General features: G+C 39.2%; 1 long non-coding RNA gene across 2 annotated transcripts; it reads right to left on the bottom strand.

Moving 5' to 3' along the window:
- Nucleotides 1–488: 488 nt before the first annotated feature.
- LOC309636261 lies at nt 489–26,186 on the bottom strand. Of its 2 annotated transcripts, none has more exons than XR_014249331.1 (2): nt 26,086–26,186; nt 489–24,856 (listed from the first exon to the last, which is right to left on the bottom strand). It is a non-coding gene; the product is annotated as an uncharacterized lncRNA (long non-coding RNA). The 2 variants fall into 2 exon arrangements; XR_014249332.1 differs by having other exon boundaries at nt 489–24,872; nt 26,086–26,149.
- Nucleotides 26,187–26,530: the final 344 nt, after the last annotated feature.

Here is a 26,530-nt window from a genome sequence, read left to right as displayed (position 1 = left end):
GCATACATTGTGAAATGATATGTTAACCAAAATACCTTTAGTTAACATTTTTCATCACACATAATTTTTTGTGTGTGATGAGAATTTTTAAGATTAACTCTCTGAGTAACTTTCAAAAAATAATATAGTATTGTTGGGCTTCCCTGGTGGCACAGTTGTTGAGAATCCGCCTGCAAATGCAGGAGACATGGGTTCGAGCCCTGGTCCGGGAAGATCCCACATGCCGCGGAGCAACTAAGCCCGCGCGCCACAACTACTGAAGCCCGTGTGCCTAGAGCCCATGTTCCACAACTACTGAGCCCGCGTGCCACAACTACTGAAGCCCGCACACCTAGAGCCCCTGCTCCGCAACAAGAGAAGCCACCACAATGAGAAGCCCATGCACCGCAACGAAGAGTAGGCCCTGCTCACCGCAACTAGAGAAAGCCTGCGCGCAGCAATGAAGTCCCAAAACAGCCAAAAATAAATAAATAAATAAATTTATTAAAAAAAAAAATATATATATATATAGTATTGTTAACTATAGTCTAGTCATCATGTTCTACATTATGCCCCAGGACATATCTTCTAACTGGAAGTTTGTGCCTTTTGACCACCTTCACCCATTTCGCCTACCCTCACCAGCCCCCCCCCACCCCCCCGGCAACCATCAATCTGTTCTCTATGAGTTCAGTTTGCTTGTTTGTTTTTAGATTCCACATATAAATGATATCATATAGTATTTATCTTTCTCTTTCTAACTTACTTCACTTAGCATATGCCCTAAAGGTCCATCCAGGCCTTCCCTGGTGGTCCAGTGGTTAAGACTCCACACTTCTTGGAGGGGTGCAAGGGGTGCGGGTTCCATCCCTGGTTGGGGAGCTAAGATCCCACATGCCACATGGTGCGGTCAAAAAAATATTAAAAAAAAAAAAAAGCTAGTGACTAAAGGTCCATCCATGTTGTCAGAAACCACAAGATTTCTTTCTTTTTTTATGGCTGAATAACATATAATATATATTACATTTTTCTTTATACATTCATCTGTTGATGGATGCAAGCTCTTTCCATGTCTTGGCTATTGGAAATAATGCTGCAATGAACATGGGGGTGCAGATATCTTTTCAAGATAGTGATTTTGTTTTTTTCAGATAAATACCCAGAACTGGAATTGTTGGATGATATAGTAGTTATATTTTTAATTTTTTGAGGAATTTCTACACTATTTTCCATAATGGTTGCCTTCCCAATAACATTACACAGGTTCCCTTTTCTCCACATCCTCCCCAACACTTACCTCTTATCTTTTTGATGATGGCCATTCTGATAGGTGTAAGGTTTTGATTTGCCTTTTCCTGATCATTGGTGATTTTGAGCACCTTTTCATCTAACTCTTGTGGATTTGTATATCTTCTTTGGAAAAATGTCTATCAGATCCTCTGCCTATTGTTTAATCAGATTATTTTATTTTCTACTGAGTTGTAGGAGTGATAGATAGATAGATAGATAGATAGATAGATAGATAGATAGATAGATAGATAGATAGATAGATATAGATAGATATTAACCCCTTATCAGATATATGATTTGCAAATATTTTCTCCCATTTGGTAGGTTGATTTTTCATTTTATTGATGGTTTCCTTTGCTGTACAGAAGCTTTTTATTTATTTTTTAAAATTTTATTTATTTATTTTTTTGGCCACACTGCACGGCTTGCAGGATCTTAGTTCCCTGACCAGGGACTAAACCCGAGCTCCGGCAGTGAAAGTGCTGAGTCATAACCACTGGACTGCCAGGGAATTCCCTACAGAAGCTTTTTAGTTTGATGTAGTCCCACTTGTTTATTTTTGCTTTTGTTGCCTTTGCTTTTGGTGTCAAATCTAAAAAGTCACTGCCAAGACCAATGTTTGGGAGCTTAGCCCCTGTGTTTTCTTCTAGTAAGTTTATGGTTTCAGGTTTTACGTTCAAGTCTTTAATGCATTTTGAGTTGATTTTTGTGTTTGGCGTAACATAGTGGTCCAGTTTCATTCTTTTGCACATGGCTATCCAGTTTTCCCAACACCATTTACTGAGGACACTATCCTTTCCCCATTGTATATTCTTGGCTCCTTCGTTGTGTTTTTTAAGTTCTCTATATATTCTGGATCAAATTCCTTTCTTAGATATGTGATTTGCAAATATTTCTCCCAGTCTGCAACTTGTCTTTTTATTCTATTAACCAGCTCCTTTGCAGAGCAGAGGTTTTTAATATTGATAAAGATCAATTTATTCTTTTTCCTTTTATGAATTTTTCTGTTGGTATCATATCTATAAACTCTTTGCTTAACCCAATGTCACAAATATTTTCTTTCTTTTTTTTTTTTGGCCACCCTGCGCAGCTTGCAGGATCTTAGTTCTCTGACCAGGGATTGAATCCAGGCCCTCAGCAGTGAAAGTGTGGAGTCCTAACTACTGGACCACCAGGGAATTCCCTGGAAGTTTTATAGTTGCACACTTTACATTTAAGTATAAGCTTCATCTTGGGTTAGTTTTTGCATAAAGTATTTAAGTATGGGTCGAGGCACTTTTTGTTTTTGTTTTGTTATTTTTTGCCTATGGATAGCTACTTGTTCTATCACCATTTTTTGAAAATACTATCCCTTCTATGTTTAATTGCCTTTGTACCTTTGTCAAAAATCAATTGATCATATTTGGGTCTCTTTCTGGACTCTATCCTGTTCCATGGATGTACATCTCTACTCTTTCACCAGTACTACACTATCTTAATTGTGTAGCTTTATAGTAAATCTTGAATTCTGGTAATATGTCCTCCAACTTTGTTCTTCTCTTTCAAAATTGTTCAGGCTATTGTAATTCTTTTGACTTTCCATATAAAATTTTAGATTCAGGTTATCAGTATCTATCTAAAAATTCTTGCTGGGATTTTGACTGGGATTACGTTGAAACAATAAATCAATTTGGAGAGAATCGACATCATAACAATACTAAGTGTTCAAATATTCCAACAGAGCACACCTCCCTATTTCTTTAGATCTTTGATATACTTCAACAGTGTTTTGTAGCTTTCAGGATATAGATCCTGCACATATTTTATCAGATTTATACCTAAATATTTCATTTTTGGGTAGTTACTATAAATGCTAATTTAAAATATTTTAGAATTCTAATTGTTCATTACCAGAATATAAAAATACAATCGATTTTTAAAATATCCTACTTATCTGTGACTTTGCTAAACTCATTTATTAGTTTTAGGAGCTTTTTAGTAGATTCTTTGATATTGTCTACATAAACAATCATGTTGTCTGAGAATAGAGACAGTTTTATTCTTTCTTTTCAAATCTGTATGTGTTTTCTTGTTCTTGCCTTACTGCACTGGTTATAATTTCCAATATGGTGTTGAATGGGAATAATGAGAGTAGATATTCTTGCCTTCTTCAGATATTAGAAGGAAACATTCAGTCTTTCCTATTATGTACGATGTTAGCTGTAACTTTTTGTAGATGTTCTTTCTCAGGAGACAAAAGTTCTGTTTACCCCTAGTTTGCTGAGAGGTTTTTTTTAAAATCATAAACAGTTGTTGAATTTTCTTTTCGTCCCCAAAGCTTTTAAAAAAATATTTATTTATTTATTTTTGGCTGTGCTGGGTCTCAGGTGCAGCACGTGGGATCTTCGTTGTGGTACGCAGGATACTTTGTAGTTGCAGCATATGGACTTCTTAGTTGTGGCATGTGAACTGTTAGTTGCGGCAAGCATGTGGGATCTAGTTCCCCGACCAGGGATCGAACTCAGTCCCCCTGCATTGGGAGTGTGGAGTCTTACCCACTGGACCACCAGGGAAGTCCCTGAATTTTCTTAAATGCTTTTTCTGCACCTATTGAGATGATCATATGGTTTTTCTTCCTTAGTCTCTTGAAACAGTGAGTTACACTGATTGATTTTTGAATATTGAGCCAGCCTTGCATTCCCAGGATAACTTCCACTGGATTCATTTTGCTAACATTTTGTAAAAGATTGCTGCATCTATGTTAGTGGTACTCATCTGTAGTTTTAATTTGTTCTAATAGCTTTCTCTGGTTTGGGGCTCAGGGTAATGCAGACTTCCCAAAATGAGCTGGAAAATGTTCTCGTCTCTTCTATTTTCTGGTATTATTTCTTCCTTAAATGTTTGTAGTCTGGAGTTTTCTTTGTTGATTTTTTTTTTTTAACTTTTATATATATATATATATATATTTATTTATTTATTTATTTATTTATTTATTTTTGGCTGCGTTGGGTCTTCATTGCTGCGTGCGGGCTTTCTTTTTAGTTGCAGCGAGTGGGGGCTACTCTTCATTGTGGTGCATGGGCTTCTTATTGTGGTGGCTTCTCATGTGGAGCACGGGCTCTAGGCCCACGCGGGCTTCAGTAGTTGTGGCTTGTGGGCTCTAGAGCACAGGCTCAGTAGTTGTGGTGCATGGGCTTAGTTGCTCCACGGCATGTGGGATCGTCCCAGACCAGAGATCAAACCCATGTCCTCGGCATGGGCAGGCGGATTCTCAACCACCGTGCCACCAGGGAAGCCCTGTTGGAGGACTTTTAACTACAAATTCAGTTTCTTCAATAGATCTAGAACTAAGAAGGTTATCTATTTCTTCTTGTGTGAGTTTTGGTACTTTTTAATCCTTCAAAGAATTGGTCCCTTTCTTCTAAGTAATTTAATTAATGGGACTAGACTTATTTGGAGTACAGTGACACCTCGGATATATTTCGGCTTTGGTTCTAGACCACCATGATAAAGCAAAAAATGCAATAAAGTGAGTCACATAAATTTTTTGGTTTCCCTGTGCATATAAAAGGTGTTATGTTTACACTATACTATAGCCTAGTAAGTGATGTCTGAAAAAAATGTGCAGATCTTACTTAAGAAATATTTATTGCTAAAAAATGCTAACCGGGACTTCTCTGGTGGTGCAATGGTTAAGATTCTGCACTCCCAATGCAGGGGGCCCGGGTTTGACCCCTGGCCAGGGAACAAGATCCCACATGCATGCCACAGCTAAGAGTTAGCATGCCACAACTAAGGAGGTGGTGAGCCACAACTAAGGAGCCAGTGAGCTGCAACTAAGACCCGGTGCAACCAAATAAATAATACATAATTTTAAAATAAATAAATAAATAAAATGCTAACCGCCTTCTGAAAATGCAGGGTTGCCACAAATCTTCAATTTGTAAAAAACGCAAAGTCTGTGAAGTGCAATAAACTGAAGAGTGATAAAATGAGGCATGACTGTATTATTATTATTATTTTAATATATTTATTTATTAATTTTTGGCTGCATTGGGTCTTCGTTGCTGCACACAGGCTTTCTCTAGCTGTGGCGAGCAGGGGCTACTCTTTGTTGCGGTGCACAGGTTTCTCATTGTGGTGGCTTCTCTTGTTGCGGAGCATGGGCTCTAGGCACACGGGCTTCAGTAGTTGTGGCACGTGGGCTCAGTAGTTGTGGCTCGTGGGCTCTAGATTGCAGGCTCAGTAGTTGTGGCCACGGGCTTAGTTGCTCTGCGGCATGTGGGATCTTCCCAGACCAGGGCTTGAACCCGTGTCCCCTGCATTGGCAGGCAGATCCTTGACAACTGTGCCACCAGGGAAGTCCCTGACTGTATTATTATTATCTTATAGATATCTGTAGGGTCTGCGGTAATACCTCCTCTTTCATTCCTAATATTGGTAATTTGTTCTTTTTAAAAGTATTTATTTATTCATTTATTTTGGCTGTGCTGGGTCTTAGCTGTGGCATGCGGACTTCTTAGTTGTGGCATGTGAACTTCTTAGTTGCAGCACGTGAACTCTTCGCTTCGGCATGCGTGTGGGATCTAGTTCCCCAACCAGGCATGGAACCCAGGCCCCCTGCATTGGTAGCACAGAGTCTTACCCACTGGACCACCAGGGAAGTCCCGATATTGGTAATTTGTGTCTTGTCCTTTTTTTTCTTGGTCATTCTGGCCAGAGGTTTATTACTTTTATTGATCAGAATTAGGGAATTTCCTTCTCCAGCTCTCTCCTCTCCAGATTTTCCCCATACTCTCTAGCTACCAGGGTCCCCTTTTCTCAGTTTTCTTTCTTTTTTTTTTGCCACACCATGCAGCATGTGGGATCTTAGTTCCCCAACCAGGGATTGAACCTGTGCCCCCTGCAGTGGAAGCGCAGAATCTTAACCACTGCGCCACCAGAGAAGTCCCCTTTTCTCAGTTTTCTCACTAGAAGGATTAGTTTTTTTCTTGGAGTTTTAGTTGCCAGGCTGCCACAGAGTTCTGCATGATTGGGGCCAACTTTTGGGCAAAGCAGTGAAATAAAAGAGAGAAAAAATAATGAGGATTCCCCTGACACTCTTCAGATCACAGGGTCCATTTATCTCAGTTCTTCTGGCCTAAAAGATAGGTTTCTTGTTGGGATTTTAAATTCCTATGCTACTGCCACCCCAGTGTAGCTCTGCGACTGGGGCTGTGCTTGTGGTAGGGCCAGAAGAGGAAAAAAAAAAAGGATATTTCCTCCACATTCTCCTGCTTGTAGGAACTCCCTTTCATGTTCTTCTGACCAGAAATACAGCATTTCGCTAGGAGTTTTTGAAGCCTGTGACAACTGTGCAGTTATGTGCTGTGGCTATCTTTGGGTCAAAGCCAGGAGATAAAAGATTAAAAATATGGGAAACTCATTCCTGTATGTGTCCTTCTTCACCTTTGGGTCCCCTCCCCAATCTGCCTGCTACTATTTACTTTTATTTATTTATTTTTTTAAGATACTTTCTTTTCTTTTTTAAAAATATTTATTCATTTATTTTGGCTGCGCTGGGTCTCAGCTGTAGCATGCGGGATCTTTGTTGTGGCATTTTTTTTGTGTGTGTGTGGCATGTTTTTAGTTGCAGCATGCAGGCTTCTTCTTAGCTGCAGCATGCGGACTCTTAGCCGTGGCATGCATGCGGGATCTAATTCCCTGACCAGGGATCGAACCCAGACCCCTGCATTGGGAGCATGGAGTCCCACTCACTGGACCACCTGGGAAGTCCCTACTATTTACTTTTAAAGAGTCCTTTTGTATTTCTGTCCAGAGTTTTTAGTGCTAATCATTGGGAAAGATAGGGTATAGTGGGCTTACTCCATCTGGGTCAGTACCAGAAGTCTTGTAAAGTCTTTTATGGATCACATATCATACTTCTGTACTATAAAAATATATATTTAAGTTGAGATTTAGTTTAAAAAATTCCCCTGAGTGTTAAAAACATTTCTTCTGGGTTGAGTTACTATTACCATTATTATTATGCAACTTATCAAAACAACATTAATATGATTCTGATAATTATTAAGAAAAAAATTTGTTGGAAGAGCTATCTTAATGACATGAATGGGAGTTTTAAATTTTTTAAAAATTATTTTAATATATGTGAATGAATATTAGTTATTATTAGAATGGGACAGGTCCAGCATCAATAATCTCTGAAAAACCTTCTTCATCTATATAAGTAGATGTAAATGGAAGGAATTCTGTTATTGCTCTGTCACCCAATGCTTTGAACTTCTTCCTAGTTATATGCCCAAAATCACATAATTTTCTATTTTCAAAAGTTATTTTTAATGATTTAATAGCTGTCAATTTGATTAGTTTCTCCTTTGGTTTTTTGAAGAACTGGAAACTACCTGACTTTCAAAAGGATTTGTTACTTAGTGATTTGTCATTCACTTCTTCATTTTGCGAGAAAGTTAGCAAGACTTACTGACTAACTACCAATTATACCCAGTTTTCTTCTATTAGAGGTACCTTGTTTAATCTAATAAAGGCTAGAATATTAAATACTGTTAAATTCAATACAACAAAACACTTTTGATCATAAAATTTACATTGCTTTAGTTTTCACATTTAAAATGAAAAATTTCCTCAGTTACCTTAGACACATTTAAACAGCTCAACAGCCACATGTGGCTAGTGGTTACTCTACTGGGCGGTGTAGGTTTAGAAAATGTCCACCACATAATCTAAATAGTAAAGCTAGTCCTCATTATCAACCTAATCAGCAAAATCAAATTTACTTTCTGTCAGAAAAAGTCTTCATTTCTCAAGCAAAAATTAAGTTAATGTGTAATGTAACTGTTATCAAAACACTTTATAAGCTATATAAACTATATAACACTTTTTAAACTACTATAAAAACATATAGATTACTAAAAGCAGCCAAATAAGATTTTAAAGGTGGTCAAAAGGTGCAAACTTCCAGTTACAAAATAAATAAGGTCTGGAGATGTAATGTACAGCATTGGTGACTATAGCTAGTATCTGGGAGGAAGAGTTTTCCTCTACCCTTCTAAGTTCTTCAGGCTGGTCTAACAATTAAATTGACATGAGACAGATTAACAGGAGAAAAATCAAACAAAAGTTTTATAACATGTGTACACAGGAAAGACCCAGGAGAACTGAGTAATGGTCTAAACCCTCACCTTAAATACCATCTTCACCTAAAGACAAAAGAGGGCATTGGGGTAGTAGTTTGGGACTTCAAAGGAGAGGAAGGCAATTTACATGGAGATGCATAAGCAGATATTAGGTAAACAAATGTTTGCTGGGTCATGCAGAGACAATGGGACACAGAGAGGAATTTTAACTAGGATTTCGCTAGCTTCCTCCCTATCTACCACACCTAGTTTGTATTGTAATATCTCTGGTGATAGCTCCCTTCCTGGAACATTCTTTTAAGAGGTTAGGGGGAAGGTCAAAGTTTCTTCCTAAGGCTTTTGGGCCTTAAAAATAAAAGGCTAATATAATCTTCATGCCAAAGAGACACATTTTGGGGTGGCAAATTTTGCTCCCCTACATTAGTAATAGTGTATTCTATATTTAAGTGTTGCTAAGAGAGTAGATCTTAAAATTTTCATCACAAGAAAAAAAAATTGTAACTATGTGTGGTGATGGATGTTAACTAGACTTATTGTGGTGATGATTTTGCAAAACAGTCAGCCCGTGAACGACTTGAGGGTTAGGGGCACTGACCTCCTGCAGTTGAAAATCCACTTTACAGTTGGCCCTCCATTTCTGCAGTTCAGCATCTGCAGACTCAACCAACCTCAGATTGTATAGTACTGTAGTACACATTTACTGAAAAAAATCCACACATAAATGGACCCACGCAATTCAAACCTGTGTTGTTCAAGTGTCAACTGTATATACGTATATCAAATCATTATGTTGTACATCTGAAATTAATATGTTACATGTCAGTTATATCTCAATAAAAAATAAAATAAAAATAAATGAATAAACAGAAAAAATATTTAATCACATTTTTGTAAGATCAACTTACATACTACTAAAACTTCTGTAAATAATATATTTAATGTATAATTAACAGAATTTTAAAAGTAAGTATTCGATAATGTCACAAAAACTTGAATGAATATAACCTCTTTTCCATTCTGTAAGGTCAGTGACCACCTGTTTTTTTCACTTTTGGATTCAGATTTTCACCCAATGCCTAGCATATTGCTCTGGAGCTCAATAAATGTTTTTTGAATGAATCATAAAGTTCGTAATCATTAATACTGTATAACTTCGCATAGCCAATTAAGTTTTGGTACTAGTGCCTCGAAGGAAGAGTCAGAAACCCAACGGAGAAAACTAAGATGAGTAATATTTTCTTCTCTGGCTTCCAATTCCTAATGCTGGGAAGCCCCTTGAACAGTATTTTCTCATTCGAAATATGTCTCCATACTTGAGAGATAATGGTATAAATCAGAATGATCTGCTGTAGTCTAACAATTTTTCCTGGACTTCATGTGGCAGAAATTTCTCTGTGGTTAAGTGGTAAATATAACAGGCTAACTTCAGATTAGTAAGTGAGGTTCCATGCTAATAGCACAGACCTTCTGAGGAAAAGTTTGTGCAGAAGATTTGTACTTACCTTGTGGGTTGCCAAAGAGGGCACTGGCTCAAGTTGAAAGACACAGTAATGTCCCCTAAACATAACCAAAGTATGGTATAATTATTAGGCCAGCTCCTAGAGAATTCAAAAATGGTCAGGAATCCAGGTGATGTTTTCTTGGAAACACCTCTGCCACTTAACACCTCTTGTATGGAGCCTCTGATATTTCACTGAACTTTTTGATGTTTCTACCTATTTTTATCAGTTCAAATAACAACAAATACGTTTGAGTTAAAACTTTATCAAGGCCTATTTTTTAATCCACTTCACCACAAGTATTGCTTCTACTTGAAATCTTCACTTATTTTCATTTTTATTTTTTTTTAGTTTTATTTATTTATTTTTGGCTGCGTTGGATCTTCATTGCTGTGCGCAGGCTTTCTCTAGTTGCGGCAAGCGGGGGCTACTCTTTGTTGTGGTGCGCGGGCTTCTCATTGCGGTGGCTTCTCTTGTTGCAGAGCAAGGGCTCTAGGCGCCCAGGCTTCAGTAGTTGTGGTTCGCGGGCTCTAGAGCGCAGGCTCAGGAGTTGTGGCTCACAGGCTTAGTTGCTCTGCGGCATGTGGGATCTTCCCGGACCAGGGCTCGAACCACTGTCCCCTGCATCGGCAGGCGGATTCTTAACCAGTGCGCCACCAGGGAAGCCCTATTTTCATTTTAAAATATTGCTATTTCTCTAGAACCTGGTACATGATATTTTCTATTTTATAAATCTAGCACTATAGTAGTTATTTGTACATTTGTATTATTTCACCCATTTGGTATTAAGCTTTTTAAGGATATTGAGGTTATCTTTGTATTTAGTCTTCAATCAATCATTCAATCAATACTATGAAGTATTTACTATATATTGGGCACTGTGATACATAATGGGATATAAACATGGACAAGAAATAAATAGTTCCTGACCATATGGAACTTGGGGAGTATACTGCTTATTATTCAGATAGAAGGCATTCAATAAGTATTTACAGAATGTACATGAGAAAACTCTTTTTGTGGTAGGTGGGATGAACAAATGCAGCATCTGCTGCAATTATAATTAAAATATTAGCCAGGTGGACTGCAACTCTACCAAATAATTAAATTAATAAATCATACTTAAATCCACGATAATAGTGGTAAAGGAATAAAGTAGGTAATGAAAATCACAGTTAATCTATCATTTTATTATGGAAGGAAAATTACCATGAAGATTAAGTATCACCTCCAGGTAACGGGTAAAATTCCTAGGCAGCAAAAACCCTGTCCTAGCAAGCACACTACTTTCTGGAACAAGAAAGCTGTTGATTCAGAGATGATGAATTTGATAAAGAAAAAAATGTTATAAGGATGTATCATATAAAATCGGTCACTAAAAGCAGCCAGATAAGATTAAATCATCTTTGGCTTAATATAAATTAATCTTTTTTTATTATAAGTGATAAAACATGATACTAAATCTAAGGCTGATATCATTTAATTTGCAATAATGCAATATAATGTACAGCTAAAATTATGTTACTTATAAAGTTGGAGGTATGATAAGAGATGTGACATTCCTAAGCAAATATATGTGTGCATATTGGTCCCTGGTATTTGTTTTTTAGAAACAGTTACATAAGGATTATGAAATAATTCCATTAATTAAAGATGAATCCTGAAATTATTCCATTAATTTTTCTGGACATCATCGCATTTTTCCTATGTACTTAGCAAAAATAGAAAGTTATCTAATGCTAAAAATTAATCAGCTGTTCCAGACACTAAAATATAATTTTGGTTTTGGTAATAGAAGGCAGAAAACATTAAACATTTTTGAAAATAGAAATAAGATGAAAATGGTGTGATAGGCAGAATTCTAAAATGTCCCCTAAGATTCCTGTCCTGGTGTACACACCCTCTCATCATCCCCTCCTCCTGAGTGTGGGTGGGGCCTGTGAATATGATGGGATAGCTACTCCCTTGATTAGGTTACATTCTATAAGCCTTTTTTAACTGACCGGTGAGATTCTCTTTCTGGCTTTGAAGAAGTAAGTGCCCATGTTTTGAGAGTGCTTATGAGAGGACCACCTGGCAAGGAACTGCAGGGGCCTCTAGGGGCAGAGAGTGGACCCCAGCTGACAGCCAGCAAGAAAGCTGGTACCTCAGTCCTACAACCAAGCTAAATTCAGGCAACCACTAGCAAGTTGGAAGAGGATCTCTAGCCTCAGATGAGATCAGACCCCCAGACTATACCTTGATTGCAGCCTTTGAGAACCTGAGTAGTAGATTCAGTTAAACCCTGTCAAGGACTCCTGATCCATGGAAACTGCAATAATCAATGTATGCTCTTTGAGGGACTTCCCTGGTGGTTAAGACACCGCACTTCCAACTGCAGGGGGTGTAGGTTCGATCACTGGTTGGGAAACTAAGATCCAGCATGCCACGTGGCATGGCCAAAACAAAAAAACAAAACAAAACACAGGGGTTAGGGATGCCGACCCTCTGTGCAGTCAATGTATGTTCTTTGAGCTTCTAAGCTTACACCTATCTGGTATAAGCAGATAGGGTAGGAGGTCCCTGGAGAAAGAGAACTAGGCATGGCTTTCTTGACATAAGAGAAGCCATTTTTTGCCTCCTGGCCACAATGCTTGCCCTTTAACAGGTCTCAGTAATTAATGATCTTAAGACAAGTGAGGGGATGCAAGAACAAAGGAAAAGCAGTCAAGAAACAATACATGAGCAATAAATACAGTGCTGGTTCCTCCTCAAGGGATATACATAACAATCTGATACAGAACTTCGAGTTCTGCAGGAACTATGGCCCCCACCCAGGTGGAGGATGCTGAAACCCCAAACTGGTCTGAATGTAAGGAATGATGATGTTGTTCTTTTCTGACCCTTGTGACTTCAGTCAATTAAACCTTGGACTCTGGCAACCTTTGCCCCAATTCTATGCTGAATTCTCTTCTGCTCAAGCCCCTTCATGAATATGCATACACCAGCCCGAACCCCTTCATGAATAAACAGGTACCCTTAGCTTAAAACTTCCTCAATTTTGCTGTTCAGGGAGACACTGCTTTGGGAAAGATCCCCGGTGTTCTCCTTGCTTACTGCAAGTAATAAGTCCTTCCTTCTCCTGCTCTTTCGCTTGGTTGTGTCTTTTGGCTCAACACCCACCAAGAGGCAAACCTAGTTTTCAGGTAACAGTGGTAACTTTTCATGCAACATAGAAAACAAACAGGTGGTCTGTAGTAAGGTAATAAATATTTTGGGTGTGACTTAATAAAACATGCTGTAATTATTGTATTTAATACTCCACATAGAATCTAAAAAAAGTTACTTAAAATGTTATCTATGGGCTTTAATCCAGTGTCAAAAACTTTTGAAAGATCTGGTACTCCAAGGAGACTTTCTAGTTACATTTAAAAGAACTAGCCTTACTAACCTATACTGCTTCAGCTACCCAACTGTGTTTTCTTTCCAGCTAATGACACATCCTGAGGATTAGTGCTGTAATAGATGAGAATTTTTTAAACTTAAATTCATAATAAAAGCTATTTTAAGCCTTTCACTATTTCTTACTGAAGCGCTCTTTGCTTTCCCCAGGCTTTCTTTTATGAGCAGTGCATTCTTGGACAATAGTTGGAGAATTAAAAAAAAAGAGGTTGTTAAACAAGAATCACCACCACTCCCATTGTCCACACTATTTTAGAACATTCCAAGGCTGAAACACCCCATTTATAAATCAGTGATGCACCCTTAACAGAAATATGTTTAAGTCTGGGGAAGGCTGGAAGCTAAGGAGGATTTATGGCATCTTGATTAAACATTAGAGAGGCCATTTCCAATTGTCGATTTGTATGGCATCTTAGAAGTTCTCACACTTGGGACATCGTTACACTGCAGTAATATTCAGGATGGACATGAGGAGTCTTTTTTCTTTAAGGTAGGAGAAAGGCTGTTGTGAGGGGGAAAAGGGGACAGATAGCCTGAGTCATGCTATGGAAAGGTACAGTTGAGGGTCTGGGAACAGAATTTCTTAAAAATTCTACACAGCTCCTTACCCCTGGACGTTCTTCTAGTACTGCAGTTTGAACACCTTCGCCCTAGAATATGGGCTCCTCCCTGTATTTCTTCCAGGCCTCCCCTCCCTTAGCACTCACTGGGCAAGGCAGGTAATAGAAAAGTAGACAATGGCCTCCCAACGTCCTCCGAGACAGGAGACTTCTGTCCTAACTGGACAAGGCAGGATAACCACAGTCAGTTTCTTGCTTTGTAATTCTCCGTTACATATTTCCTGAAAGCCATTTTTTTAACCTCATTATTTCAGAAAGGCACATCACCATGTGAAATGAACCATTCCCTTTAAGTTCCCAACAGAGTTTTGTTGAACACCTACCTCATGCAAAAATTCTGTTTCACTGGGGGAGGGGATGTTGAGAGAAGAAGGTTCCTGAGTTTCAGGAACTGGCAGTCCAGATGGGGGAATAGACTCACATTTAGAAAACTCAGACATAAGATCGTTTTGTTTTAAACAACATCTATCTTCCTGAAGATCTCCCATCAATTCAAATGTTTTTCAAGACTAATTTGAACAAAAGTCTGTGGTGAAATGATTTTTGTTTAGCAGCTCAGGTAGCAACAGTATCTGCAATGGCCTCAGTTCCCCAGCTTTGGAATCATATAATTCTTGGTGAATTTTTTAACTTGGGAAATGTTCATTTTCTCCATATTTACACATTCACTAGAACATGTATTAATATTCTTATACCACGGGATTTTACCATTTTATAATTCATATCCTCAAATAGTGCATCTGCTTTTCTGTCCGAGGAAGAAAAGTACTGTAACACAATTGAATGTGTTTTGAGAAGAGCACTTTATTTTGTAAATTAAACATCAGGACTCGGAGATGTGTCACCTGGCACTTGGTAGGTGGGCAACAAACGAGTATTGAAACAACAAAAAAGAAAAATCAAACCAAAAAAGAAAAAGGAAAGAAAAATAAAGAGGAAAAACAAATGAATAATGCAGTGAATTCACTCTCAGGGTGCAGTGTACACATGTGGTGGAAATGAGACAGTTTCCGAAAATCCTGAACAAGTTTTGGAAGACTTTTTGTGGGTGGGGGTTAGAGGGGGGGCAAACAATATACCTGAAAAAAAAGAAAAAACAAAAAACAATGGGACGGAAAGAGGCAGTTTTGCTCTGCCTGAAGCTCGAATGTAATCACTCAGTACTGCCCATCAAACTGGGATTTGCACTTCCCCACTCTCCTGTTAAGCCTTCAGGGCAAAGAGGGGGGAGGTTTGTTCTTCCCTCATACATTCCTTCCCTCTCAGACCAAAAGGAGCTGGATATGGAGATACAAAAGTTTAACAACTGAGGTGGAAAAAGGTCAATCAGAAAACACACCCAAGAGCAAACCCAGGGCATTGCCAAGGGGAACTGGATACTGAACCATAGGAGGATTATATCCAGAGGGCAGACGTCCCAAAATCGGAGTGGGGAGGTGGAGGGCAGTAGATTCCAGGTCAGCCCTAAGACCAGCGTGAGACCTGGGGACTGGGAAGGTACCGAAATCTAAATCTTAATGTAGCATCTTAAAGTTTACTTTAAGTAATCCAGTAGAAGGAGATGGCAGTTTCTAGGGCCCTTATTATGCAAAAAATGCTCAGTGAATCTTTGAAGGGAGTCATTTTAAAGATAGAGGAATGGAATCCAGGTGGAACTGGGCAAGCACTGATTTTCAGCCTTGGCTTCTCTCTGGGGAGCTCTTAAAAACCTGGATGCTGAGGCCCCACCCCAGGCTGATTATATCAGAATCTCTGGGGGTTGGACCCAGGCATCAAAATTTTTAAAGCTGCTCAGCTGATTCCAGTATACAATGAAGTCCCACTGAAAGACTCTTTGGGAGACAGCTGGAACACCCAGTTCTTAACCTTCCAGGCAGATGCTCATTGCATTTAAGTTAATATATTTCTAAGTCAAACTTTGATTTAGTCTGTGAGAAGAACTCAAAGGTAGATATATCAGGGCATAATTGATAATTAGAGCATATATTCCACAGGAGCTATTGTAGAAGGTATCCCATTTCTTAGTTGGCTTCCTCCCTTCCGTTTTTTTTTTAGAGCCCAGAAGTTTTAAGTGAACTAAATAGTACTTTGAGGCCTGAGAGTCTCTAAGTCTTCCTGGGTCTTCAGGGTTTTAAACAAATTTCTATAACCTCAATTTTATGTAGTCTGAACTTGAAACTGCTTCACAAAGTAACTGCAGTCAGAGTGAAGTGATCATCCTTTTTCTTTCTTTCTTTCCTTTTTTTTTTTTTTTTGGCTGCACCCCAGAGGCTTGCAGGATCTTAGTTCCCTGACCAGGGAGTGAACCTGGCCCCGGCAGTTAAAGTACCTAGTCCTAACCACTGGACTGCCAGGGAATTCCAGATCATTGTTTTTCTTTCTTTTTTAAAAAAATAAATTTATAAATTTATTTATTTATTTATTTATGGCTGCATTGGGTCTTCGTTGCTGTGTGCGGGCTTTCTCTAGTTGCTACAAGTGGAGGCTACTCTTTGTTGCGGTGCGCGGGCTTCTCATTGCGGTGGCTTCTCTTGTTGCGGAGCACAGGCTCTAGGAGTGCGGGCTTCAGTAGTTGTGGCACGTGGGCTCAGTAGTTGTGGCTCGAAGGCTCTAGAGCGCAGGCTCAGTAGTTGTGGTGCACAGGCTTAGCTGCGCCACGGCATGTGGGATCTTCCTGGACCAAGGATCGAACCCGTGTCCCCTGCATTGGCAGGCGGATTCTTAACCACTGCGCCACCAGGGAAGTCCCTCGATCATTATTTTTCAATGAAGTTAAAATGTATATACAGATATGCACGAATATTAACTTACACTTTGATGAGTTTTGGTAAATGAATACAACACCTGTGTAACCACCACTCCAAGATGTGGAAAATTTCCATCACCCCAGGAAATTTCTTTATGCCCTTTACCCCTCTCCCCATAGCAACCACTCTTCCAATTTCCACCTGCCTAGATCAGTTTTGCCTGTTCTTGAACTTAATTGGAATGGAATTACACATCATGTACTCTTCACGGTGATCTTTTTAAAAACACAAATTGGATCATGTAAATCCTCTGTTGAAAACCTTTAATGGCTCCCTATTACTCTTGGAATAAAATCCAGATTTCTCCTTGTGTCCAGAAGGGCCTGTATCCCTCTTAATCCTCCAGCACTGCCTCCCAACTCTCTCCCGTGCCTACTATGATGGTGATCTAGCGACTCTGGTTACCCTTCCTAGCTCCTTCCTACCTGGGGACTTGGCTCAGCTGTATTCCCCCGTTAACTCCTACTCACTTTCAGGCATTGTCTTAAATATTACCTCCTCTCAGAGGCATTCCCTGGTGCCCCAATTCTAAATTAGGTTCTCCTTAGGTTTTCATTTCTGTCACTATCACAGTTAGTAATTATATATTTACACATATTTGTTTTAAAAACTTTTGCCTGCGCCGCATGGTATGCTGGATCTTAGTTACATGTATTTATTCTACTTTAAAACTGTCTATCTCCTTCACTTTACCCACAAGGGTAGGGGCCATGTCTATTTTGTTCACCACTGTATTCCCAGCTCATAGCCCAGAGCCTGAAACATATTAGGTGTTCAATAAATATTTGATAAAATAAATGAATAAAATGGTTTAATTTGACTCTTGAACCTACTGAGTTGCAAAATGATAAAAAAAAAAAGAGATGGGGAAGAAAGGCAAGAAAGATGTGGGCAGGTAAGAGTGGGATTCCGAAGGAGAGCTGCTCCTCTTTAATCGTGAATAGTGAGAGTGAGGAATGTGTGTTATATACAACAATGGAAAGAACACTCGGGAAGGAGTCAGATCACCTAGTTGGCTGACTTCTCTGGACCTGTAACCCATCTCCTCATTTATAAAATGCAGGATCTGGACTAGAACATTTCATCAGTACTGCCTCTCCTCCACGGAGCACGTGGAAATATATGGGGGTATTTTCCACAGTTCCACAATACTTGGAGACCACTATCGGCAGTTATTAGTTCAGAGCACCAGGAATGTTAAATGTCTTGCATTGTATGACACAGTCTCAACCCTGTATTATCCAAAGTATGAGTTGAGAAACACTATAATACGATTCTATGAATCTAGTAGGCATGGCCTGTGGTTCCTCATTTTGTGATACTTCATAGACTATCTTCCAGGTAAAAGCTTATTGCATTTAAATTACCTTACTTAGAAAATTATCTATTTATAAGTCAGACTGCTTGCTTTAGTCTGTGATAAAAACTTAATGGTATAGGATTTCCCTGGTGGCACAGTGGTTAAGAATCTGCCTGCCAATGCAGGGGACATGGGTTCAAGCCCTGGTCCGGGAAGATCCCACATGCCGTGGAGCAACTAAGCCTGTGCGCCGCAACTACTGAGCCTGCACTCTAGAGCCTTCGAGCCACAACTACTGAGCCTGCGCTCTACAGCCCGCAAGCCACAACTACTGAAGCCCACGTGCCACAACTACTGAAGCCTGCACACCTAGAGCCCATGCTCTGCAGCAAAGAGAAGCCACTGCAATGAGAAGCCCGCACACCACACCAAAGAGTAGCCCCCGCTCGCCTGCGCGAAGAAATGAAGACCCAACGCAGCCAAAAACAAACAAATAAATAAATATATTAAAAAAACCCTTAACGGTAGACATACTATCAGGGAATAATTGATATTTGAGGTATATATTCCACAGGAACTATGTAGAAGATATATTTATTAGTTTCTTCTCCTTCCTTTTTTTTTCTTAAAGAGCACAGTAGTGGTAAGCATTTCACTAAGAAATTAAAAGAGCTTGATGCTATTTCATTCTTCCTTAGTAGAAGTGTAGGTAGACGTCAATTTACATTTGGGAAACTGTTATGGACTGAATGTTTGTGTCCCCCCAAAATCATACAATGAAACCCTAACACTCAATGTGATGGTATTTGGAGGTGGGGCCTTTAGTGGGTAAATTAGGTTTAGATGAGGTCATGAGGGTGTTGTCTCCATGATGGGATTAATGTCCTTATGGGAAGACTTATTAGAGGAAGAGAGACCAGTGCTCCCACTTTCTGCCATGTGAGGACAGTGAGAAGGTGGTCGTCTGCAAGAGAGAAGTCTCTTACCAGGGAACCAAATTGGCTGGCACCTTGACCTTAGACTTCCCAGCCTCTAGAACTGTGAGAAATAAATTCCTGTTGTTTAAGCCACCCAGTGTATGGTATTTTGTTAAGGCAGCCTGAGCTGACTAATACAGAAACTAAGGCTCAAAGAAGAAAAACATTAAAATTATACAGAGAACCCTCCTGTGGTAAGGTTGATATTTTTAGTGTTGTGCTTCCTAGGCTAATGTTTTACCCACTAGAACTGACTCTCAATTATAGTAATTAAGGAGACTATTTGTTAAGTGTAGTCTTATTGTCACAATTCTAGGGCCCTTGCCCACTCTAAAATTCTATGTTGTTAGTATATATATATATGGTGGAAACAACACAAATGTCCATCAACTGACAAATGGATTTAAAAATGTTTATTCATACCATGGAATATTATTTGGCCATAAAAGGGAATGAAGTACCAAAGCATGATACAACATGGATGAATCTTAAAATCGTTAATACTAAGTGAAAGAAGTCTCTCACAAAAACCTACTTATTATATGATTCCATTTATATGCAATGTCCAGAAAATGCAAATCTATAGAGAAAGTAGATTTGTGGTTTCTTAGGTCTGGGGGTAATGGAGGGATGGGGACTGACATCTAAAGGATATGGGCTTCTTTTTGAGGTGACGCAAACATTCTAAAATTGACTGTGGGGCGGGGGTAGGCATAAATTAGGAGGTTGGGATTGCCACATACACACTACTATATATAAAATAGATAACTAATACGAACCTACTGTATAGCACAGGGAACTCTACTCAGTACTCTGTAATGACCTATATGGGAATAGAATCTAAAAGAGTAGATATATGTGTATGTATAACTGATTCACTTTGCTGTACAGCAGAAACTAACACAACATTGTAAATCAACTATACTCCAATAAAAATTAATAAAAAAATAAAATTAACTGCGGTGATGGTTGCACCTCTGTGCAACTGTGTTGATGGTTGTGAATATACTAAAAACCATTCAACTGTATACTTTAAGTGGGTGAATTACACGGTTATGTGAACTTACATCGATAAAGCTATTTTAAAAATATGAAAAGGTATTCAACTTCATGCATACTTAGAGAAATGAAAATAAGAACAACAACCATTTTTCATCCATCAGATTGGCAAACATTTTCAAGCCTATAATATTTAGGACTCGGCGAGGGTGTGGGGAAGTTGGTGCTCTTGTACACTGCTGGTGGGAGTAGAAATTGAGGCAGCCTTCTTGGAGGCAAATCTGGTAAGACGTTTCATGATTCTATATATATATATGAACCTATATCAGTATGTGTGTGTGTGTGTGTGTGTGTGTGTATATATATATATATATATATATATATATATATATATATATATATACACACACACACACACACACACACACATACACACACCTATTGATTTAGTCATTCCACTCCCAGGAATTTATGCCACTGTACAGTTATCAAGCATAAAAATGATTACCAAAACATTGATTACAATAACAAAAATTGAAAACAACCAAAAGTCAATCAATAGAGAACTGAGCAAAATAAATGATAGATCCATATAAATTATGAATACCGTGCAGCTGTTAAAAGAATGAAGGTGCAGGACAGTATATATACAATATGCTACTGTTTTGTGCAAAAAAGGGAAGAAAATAAGAATAAAAAAATATATGTATGTGTGTGTTTGCATAAAGGATACACAAAAACTAATATAATATAAATGGTTACCTGATTGAGTAGGAACTAAGTAGATATTAGGCAGAAATGGATGTCAGACTTTTCACCGAATACCTCTTACATTGTTTTCTGAGGCTTTTGAATATCTAACCAGAATAAATTAAATTAAAAAATTAAGAATATGACTGAAATAAAAGAATAAAGCTTATCTACAGTAAGTAAAATATAACTTATACAAGATACTTTTTTTTTTTTTTTTTTACATCCCCTATTTTCTAGTTTTCATTTTTCCCATCTATTTCATTTTTGGGGACATGCTTCCATTTGTTCTGAACTCTCTATAAACCTTATCATCTCAAGATACTTTAAGTGAAACAAAAAAGTTACAGAATAGTAAGTACAGCACTCTTTCATGTACTTATTCATTTAACAAATACTTTTAGGTCCTTAATTTATGCTCTAGATACTAGTGATATGGAAGAAAATAAGGCAGCCAAGGTTCCTGCTATCATGGAGATTACATTTTAGTAATGAGTAGGTAGGCAAGCACATAAATAAACAAGGTAATTTCAAACAGTGATAGAAGAAAATAAAACATGGTGATGGGGAGTGACTTGGGTTGGGGAATAGTTACTTGATGGGTGTCACAAAGACCTCTCTGAGGAAATAACCTATGAACTAACCCCTGAGTGAGGATAACCTGGGAGAAGAGAGTGGTCCAGGAAGATAATGTAGCGAGTGCAAAGGTCTTGAGAATGGAACAAGTTGGCAAGTTTGAAGATCTAGAATATAGTCTGTAGAGCAGGCAGAGAGTGGTAGGAGATGAAGCCAGAGTGGTAGTCAGGGGACAAATCACAGGTTTAAATAAAAGAATAATACGTACGTTTGTATATAAATTGAAAATATCCAGAAGGACACACAAAATCTTATTAACCTTATTAAGTGGCTATTTTGTAGGGATAATGGTTAGTAGGACTCTAATTTCCTATATTCCAGCAGGATTTGGATTTTTAAACGTATTTTAAAGTGCATAAAAGAAATACGCTTCAAAGGAAAAAAATGTTAATAGAGTGTTGAAGTAGGAATCTGGGAAACTGAATTTTGTACCTAGAAGCTTGATGATTCCTTTGGTCCTAGTCCCTCTAGTGGCGGCTGTGGGGCAGTGCTGGCGACAGTGTCTAAGCACAAGCATCCCATGGTGAGAGCTAAAGTATCGTTAATGAACTCTGAAATACTCAGAAGTTTGAATTCTTGAAATCGTGTAATCCTTGCCACCTGGTGAGTGGGAAAAATCCAAAAATCGCTACAGTGATTGTTAGTCACCTACTGTATACCATAAAGCAGGGGCCAGCAAAGTCTTCAGATTTTAAAATCAAAACATGAGGAAAACGCTCCAGTGCAGTAGTCTTACAACTGTGTGGCTTAAACATCTAGGCCCTGGTCACACCATCTCTTCTGAGCCTTTCCTCAGGCCTATAATGCTCCGTCTTCTCTCCACCTGGACGAGCTACATCTTCCACCCCTCTTGGTCAGCTCACCCCTTCTACATAGCTTCCCCCGACAACTTGCTTTGCCCCCTCCTTAACTCATCCCTTGGCATTTCCTGACCAGGATAAAAATAGCTGACGTTTAGGGAGCTGTCACTGGGTACCAGACACCATGTTAATTAATGTTACCTTGTTCAATCCTCAAATCAATCCTGTGAGGTGGTCCTGTTATTACCCACCTCATACAGATGGAGAAGGTAGACCTGAGGCATCGGGGCATAAAGTAGGATCAGGGCTGCTAAGTGGTAGCTTGCAGTTGAATCCCTGTCTGACTCTAGACCACAGGCATTTAGCCAGCAATCGATAATTGAATATAGTTTTTTATTTGGATAGATATTGACTATATAATCAGTGTAGATCATAGGGCATAAATTCAGATGTATATAGGGACCAGGATGTGAGTACAGAGAACCTGACATAATAGTCTTTTATATATATATATATATATATATATATATATATATATATATATATATATATAAATTTATTTTTATTTATTTAATTTTTAGCTGCATTGGGTCTTCGTTGCTGTGTGCAGGCTTTCTCTAGTTGCGGCGAGCAGGGGCTACTCTTCGTTGCGGTGCGCGGGCTTCTCATTGCAGTGGCTTCTCTTGTTGAAGAGCACAGGCTCTAGGTGTGCAGGCTTCAGTAGTTGTGGCACATGGGCTCAGTAGTTGTGGCACATGGGCTTAGTTGCTCCGCAGCACGTGGGATCTTCCAAGACCAGGGCTCGAACCCTTGTCCCCTGCATTGGCAGGCGGATTCTTAACCACTGTGCCTCCAAGGGAGGCCAAGTTTCTTGTTTTTATTCCATTCATATTTCCTGAGTATCAGATTAATATCTATGGTCTAGGTCATACCTTGATGCACATTATAATCACTGGCCATAGCTTTAAAAAAAAAAAAAATCCATGCCCCGCCCCTAGAAACTCCATTTTAATTGATCTACAGAAGGGTCCTGGCACTGGTATGTGTGTATATATGTATATACATATATGTGTATGTATATGTGTGTGTGTATATACGTATATTCACCAAGTGATTTTTTTTGGCTGGGCCACCGGCTTGTGGGATCAAACCCGGGCCCCTTGCAGTGGAAGCCCAGAGTCCTAACCACTGGACCGCCAGGGAATTCCCCACCAAGTGATTTTAATGTGTAGCCAGACTAGAGGATCACTGGTCTAGGTTCTGGGAATCAGAACTCATAGGACCAGAGAATCTCAGATCTTACTGCCAGAAGTTATCTCATGAGTTATTTGGCCCAGTTTCATGCACTTAAGTCACTATTTTCCTAAAACTACCATCATATCTGATTTGACTACTATATTACCAACATACTCCACTGCAATTCTATTTGAGAAGAGGGGAAAAAAGCTGAAATGTCAGGGAGATATTCAAGTGCTTGTTTCCCAAACATAATCAAGTGACTGTTCAAGGAATTTCTGTTTAAAAGAAATCTGTTACAGTAATAGTAGGTCCAAACTAATAACTCAGTGACTTCTGCCTCACTAACAAGTGGCATATTAACCACTTTTCTATGATAATTAAAAATGAATTTTTTAACGTTTTTATTGGAGTATAATTGCTTTACAATGGTGTGTTAGTTTCTGCTTTATAACAAAGTGAATCAGTTATACATACACATATATCCCCATATCTCTTCCCTCTTGCGTCTCCCTCCCTCCCACCCTCCCTATCCCACTCCTCTAGCTGGTCACAAAGCACCGAGCTGATCTCCCTGTGCTATGCGGCTGCTTCCCACTAACTATCTATTTTACATTTGGTAGTGTATATATGTCCATATATACACTACCACTCTCTCACTTTGTCCCAGCTTACCCTTCCCCCTCCCAGTGTCCTCAAGTCCATTCTCTAGTAGGTCTGTGTCTTTATTCCCATCTTGCCCCAGGTTCTTCATGACCTTTTTTTTAGATTCCATATATATGTGTTAGCATAAGGTATTTGTTTTACTCTTTCTGACTTACTTCACTCTGTATGACAGACTCTAGGTCCATCCACCTCACTACAAATAACTCAATTTCGTTCCTTTTTATGGCTGAGTAATATTCCATTGTATACATGTGCCACATCTTCTTTATCCATTCATCTGTCCATGGACATGTAGGTTGCTTCCATGTCCTGGCTATTGTAAATAGAGCTGCAATGAACATTGTGGTACATGACTAAAAATATGGAACGCTTCACGAATTTGTGTGTCATCCTTGCGTAGGGGCCATGGTAATCTTCTCTGTATCGTTCCAATTTTAGTATATGTGCTGCCAAAGCGAGCACAAAAGTGAATTATTTTTTAAAAAGAGAGAACACACACACACATAGTAAAAATGAGAAAGGTATAAAAGTACACAGTAAAGTTTACCTGCCATTCCTGTACTTGAGCCATCAAGTCTGCCTCCCTGAAGGCAGCTACTCTTATGGGTTTCCTGGGTATCTTTCCAGAGACATTATAAAGTTATTTTTTATTTTCATATTTTGGCTTCAGTTAGGAATCTTTACTTCTGTCACTCTCTTTTTTGACAGATCCTTCAATACTTCCTTAAGAGCAAAGGTGCTAAGGTTAGAGGGGGGAAGAACGATCCACTGTGAGAGTGTTAGAACCTGAAAGGACCTCAGAGATCATCCTGTCCTCTGCTATTCCAAGTGTGGCCCCTGGATTAATAGGGACTTCACCTGGGGGCTTGTCAGAAATGCAGAATCTCAGACCTCACCTAGACATCCTGAAGCAGATGTTTTATGTTCACCAAATCACCAGGTGATTTGTGTGCACTTTTAAGTTTGAGAATCATTGCTCTGATCTGACATCCTCCTTCTCAAATCAAGGAAGCGTGGGTCAACAAGGAGCCAGTAGAGAGCTGATACGAGAAATCAGGTCTCCTAACAGCCTTGTCAAGTGCATTTTCTGAAATGCCTAAATTCTGGCCAGATAATCTGATGCAGTGTTTTTATGCATTTTATTCACTATGAGCTTTGGAGTCAGACACAGCACGGTTCAAATGCTAGCTTTACCAATGGAACATAGTAGGAGCTCAATAATGGTGATTATACTTCCTGTTATTACCGTTATTTTTAAAAAATAAAGAATTTTTCAGAGCAGTTTTAGGTTCACAGCCAAACTAAGCAGAGTTCCCATTTACTCCCGTCCCCCACTATCGATATTCGCACACATTAACAAGTGAATTACTATCATTTGTCACTGCACTTTGCACTTGATTAAAACCTCAAAGCAATGTTTCAACAGCCTTTAACGAATCATTTACAGATTCTATGCCTGACTTAGCAGAAAGACTCTTTTTTTTTTTTTTAAATTTTAAATAGAATGCTGTTTTGCTCTGGCAGTCAGGGAGGGATTTTATCAGGCAGCCTAATAAAATGGAAGGACTAAAACATAGGGAGGCTAAGGTCCTGGCAGGTTCCGTTTTCTTTCCACTGGATCTTATGTTGGAACAGAGCAGCAGATTCTGAGGAAAAGACGTTGGGAGGTAGGAGCTAAATCGGAAACTAGGCCTTTTAATCAGCGAGCTCAGCTGGTGTCCAAAACCCCAGCCTGAGCCGAGAGCAGGGAAATCAGAACGAATGGTTGCAGGCACTTCCTGGAACCTGGGGTTTGGCGCCTTGGAAGCTCGGGTTCCGAAGAACCGCAAGGGAAAGGTGCCGATTTTGCCCTGCACAACAGAACTTAGCGTGAGACTGGAAGGAAAAGGGAGAAGCAGGAGGAGAGCTGCACATCTGAGAACGACTCTGGTAGCTGGTCGCGCAGAGCTCACCTATGGGCTGCCTAATTTCTTCCTCGTTCGGAGCTTCTGGGCCTTGTAAACTCTTACCTTCCGGCCTTTCTCCTTTACTTTTGAGCAGAGTTAGCTTTTTTCTTCCCACTTAAAGCCTACGACCTCTGACGTTAAAAAAAAAAAAAAAGCACTTCCGCAGGGACGTTTCCTGGAGACCGGAAGTAACTGGGCTGTCTCCTGTCGCTCCTTTACACGCAATTTTCGCGATGGCTTGTGGGAGTTGTAGGCCCGGGGCCGAGGAGACTGGGCGGTTTTTCTGGTCCTGAGGTTGGGCCTCTGACGCTGCGCGTCTTGAGGTGCAAAGAACTTCAGCGATGTTAAAAAGTTCTATGTAATTTCTATGATATATTTTGTACTATGTATTTTTAAAGGGTTTTTTTTAAACCAGCATTTGTAAGTTAAATTATATTTGCTCTTTTAAAAA

The sequence above is a fragment of the Balaenoptera borealis genome, assembly GCF_965194805.1.
Source record: "Balaenoptera borealis genome assembly, chromosome: 10".
Lineage (NCBI taxonomy): Eukaryota > Metazoa > Chordata > Mammalia > Artiodactyla > Balaenopteridae > Balaenoptera > Balaenoptera borealis.
The sequence above is the reverse complement of the archived record's forward strand: the minus strand, read 5'-3'. Positions and strand labels throughout refer to the sequence as shown.